General features: G+C 48.8%; 1 non-coding gene across 1 annotated transcript; it reads left to right on the top strand.

Annotated features, from left to right (window-relative positions):
- The first annotated feature begins 397 nt into the window (after positions 1-397).
- Positions 398-588, top strand: LOC114117119 (U2 spliceosomal RNA). The gene has a single exon (XR_003590904.2). It is a non-coding gene; the product is annotated as a U2 spliceosomal RNA (small nuclear RNA).
- Positions 589-3727: the final 3139 nt, after the last annotated feature.

Genomic DNA, 3727 nt, shown 5'->3' with positions numbered 1-3727 from the left:
ACAGCTCGTCGCACGGGTCCCTCTTGCCGGCCACCCCGCACCCCCTCCGGTCGGGTCTCTCCTCTCCACTAGCACCAAGGAGGAGCTCCCCTGCCGCCGCCCCGAGGCAGTCCCCAGGGCGCTGCCGTCCCGCTGGAGCCGCGCCTTCTTGGCGACAGAGGGCGGGGCATGCAGATTCGAGACGGCGCTTCCCCGCGATCCACAAAGCCAGGGCAGATGCGGAATTTCTCGTTTACAGTGTGGAGAATCCAACTTCTGCTCGAGCGTCTGGTGTAGCGCCGCCAGAGCACTGTCAACGAGGCCAAGGAAGGGAGACCTGGAGTGAGCGGGGACCCGGTCACCCTGAGTGCAACATGCAGGACAGCAGGACGGCGACAGCGACGGGCGGTGCCACGGTATCGCTTCTCGGCCTTTTGGCTAAGATCAAGTGTAGTATCTGTTCTTATCAGTTTAATATCTGATACGTCCTCTATCCGAGGACAATATATTAAATGGATTTTTGGAGCAGGGAGTTGGAATAGGAGCTTGCTCCGTCCACTCCACGCATCGACCTGGTATTGCAGTACCTCCAGGAACGGTGCACCCCCTCGGGGACACTAACGGAAGTACCCAAAAGCAGAAACTGGCTTTTCTCTGAAATCGCTCAGGCCGGGAGCTTGGTTTCCTGTTTTCCTACAGTTTGGCAGGTGTAGTTTAAAGCGTGTGCTTAAGCCTCTATTTTCCTGAAAAGTACCGCTTTCTGCCTTACCAGTCTTGGGAAACTGGTTTTCCCGCTCTCATTTTTCACTTCATACAAGCTACAAAAGGAGCGGGTGTCCAAGCTCCCACTTGATATCCTCTGTCCCTTCTGATGCCATTTTCAGCATAGAACCAGAATACTAGCTTGAATCTTCTGTGTCTATGCCCCCACCTTTAATCTCTAACATTACTTCTGTGTTTTTTCCTGTTTTCAAGCAGTTCCTGCTCAGAAACACCGGATTCTTCCTGGAGTCGAGGTTAAAACGATGGGCTTTCCACTCAGTGTGTCGGTTGTACTGGGATTTCATTTATCCAGGTGACTGACTGACTGACACGCAGAGGTCAGTGCCACTGACGGAGTTGTATTATTCCTTAGAGTTCTGAAGAGAAGAGGGCCTAAAGTAAGACCACTGTGTCTTTTGGATACACAAGGCAGGCTTTGAGGTTAGCACAAAGTTCAGATCATGAATAAGCCAGAACGAACGACTCTTGCTGAGGGTGAAGGAGAAGAGTGAAAAGCTGGCTTAAAGCTCAGTACTGGACTTCCTTCCTAGCCCAGTGATTAAGAATCTGCTTGGAAATGGCAAGGGATAGGTTCAATTCCTGGTCCAGGAATATTCCACATGCCCTGAGGCAACTAAGCCTCTTTGACACAACTACCGAGCCTGTACTCTAGAGCCCATGAACCACAATTAGAGAGTAGCCCCGCTGGTAACTAGAGAAGACTCTAGCATCAACAAAGACCCAGTGCAGTCAAAAATAAATAATTAATTTTGAAAAAAACCTTCAATAGTAAAAACACTAAGGTCATGACATCTAGCCCCATCACTGCATTGCTAATCGAAAGGGGGAAATGTGGAAGCAGTGACAGATTTCCTCTTCTTGGGCTCTAAAATCACTGAGGATGGTGACTGCAGCCAGGAAATCAGAGGATGATTGCTTCTTGGCAGGAAAGCTACGACAACCTAGACAGCGTGTTAAAAGCAAAGACATCACTTTATCAACAATGGTCCCTATAGTCAAGGCTATGTATGGTCTTTCCAGTAGTCACGGAGGGATGTGAGAGCTGGGCTATAAAAATGTCAGAGGCCAAAGAATTTTGGAACTGTGGTGCTGGAGAAGACTCCTGAGAGTCCCTTGGATCGCAGGGAGATCAAACCAGTCCATCTTAAAGGAAATCAACCCTGAATTCTCCTTGGAAGCACTGACACTGAAGCTGAAGCTCCAATACATTGGCCACCTGATGGGAAGAACCCACTCCCTGGAAAAGACTGTGATGCTGGGAAAGATTGAAGGCAGGAGAAGGAAGACAGAGGATGAGATGGTTGGATGGCATCACCACATCAATGGACATGCGTTTGACCAACTCCAGGAGATACTGAAGGACCGGGAGGTCTGGGCGTGATGCAATCCACGGAGATGCATAGAGTCAGACAGGACTTAGCAACCAAACAACACGAAACAACACCACATCTTCTATGCCAGGACATTTTAGTAAGTGGATGTTTGGGCGGGAGTTGGAATAGAACCTTACTCCGTCCACTCCACCCATTGACTTGGTATTGTAGTACCTGCAGGAATGGTGCACCCTCTCAGGGGAAAGAAAGTATGAACAACAGGCTTGTTACATCGTTTTCAGTGTTTTCCTTGTTTTGCTCTGGGTACCTGTCTCACGTGAAGGTTTCTGTTTTGTTTTACCAACGTGTGATTTTCTGTTGCCCTGTTGGGGTGGTTTACTTAGGAGGGTACTGTTTCTTGTGAGGCTCATATCCATGGGTCAATATTATGCAAATTTTCCTTTAACTTTCAAACTACTGTAATAAGGAGGTGTCCAGATCTCTTACTACTTTTGTTTCTTTTCGTACGGGATTATTTTGTCTATCCTGTGGACAAGGCACTGCTCCCAACACCTAACAGATCTCTGAAACAGTGTGGATTTGCTGGAGTCCCCAGAGGAAGACCCTAAGCTCTAGGAATTTTTTAAACTCTCCGCTCCACCCAAGTGTGTTTTCCTAAAAAAGAAACTGAAGAACAGAAAGGTTAAGTAACTTGTGAAAGTCACCCAGCTAGAAATTAGCTGAAGTGGGCTGTGAACAATATCTGTCACAGATATTGTTTCCTCGACAATCTTTGAAACTTCCTAGCTCCTCTCTTCCATCTCCTGGGCCTCTCACCCAAGAGGGAACCTGTCACTTGATTAAAGATAAAAGACCTGAAACTGGCAGTCTCTCCCCCGTCCTTCATCCTTTCCCTTTGCCAGGAAAGGCATTGATAAACAAATGGCAAGGAGGAAGTGGGACAAAGTGGGGGTGAAGGAAGGGACCCAGTTTGTCAGAGCAACACCGGGGCCTGGCCCAGTCCAGTATCCTTTAAATGGGAATTCCAGTCCCCATCTCCACATCCAGCCTGGAGCCCATGGGGAAAGGGACCTGGAATCATCTTCCTCCATTAATGACTATTTTGTTTCCTGGCAGCCTCATTTCTGCAGGCCTTGGCCACAAGATCACAGCCCAGGACAGAGTGCGCTGGAGGATTCCCTAGAGAGAACATTCAGACCTTCTTACTTTGAGCATTCATGGATGGAGTACCTGCCAAGTTGAAGCCCTCAGTGAAATGGATATGGACCTGCCCTCATAGGGTGAACATTATAGTAAGAAATAGGGAGACAGACAGTGACTCTAGAGGGTCATTTCAGATAGTGACATAAGCCATCAAGGAAAATAAAACAGGGAAATGTGCTGGCGAGTGACTCAAGTGAGAGCTATTTTACATGGAGGAGGGGGTTGCTCATGAAGGTCTCTCCAATGGTGACATCAGAGGCAAGTTTAAGTGGCCAGGAGGCAAGGAAGCATTCCAGACAGAAGGACAGACTAGCCGGGACCTACTGCTTCCTCCCATTGGCTCCCTGACCTGGGTCAGATTCCAGCGGCTCTGTGGAGGGTCTTCCTCAGAGCTGTCTCCCCACCAGACTAAGCGTTGAGCCAGAAGC

This window comes from Ovis aries, chromosome 11, assembly GCF_016772045.2.
Source record: "Ovis aries strain OAR_USU_Benz2616 breed Rambouillet chromosome 11, ARS-UI_Ramb_v3.0, whole genome shotgun sequence".
In the NCBI taxonomy this organism is placed as follows: Eukaryota; Metazoa; Chordata; class Mammalia; order Artiodactyla; family Bovidae; genus Ovis; species Ovis aries.
This window is presented reverse-complemented; position numbering and strand designations above follow the sequence as displayed.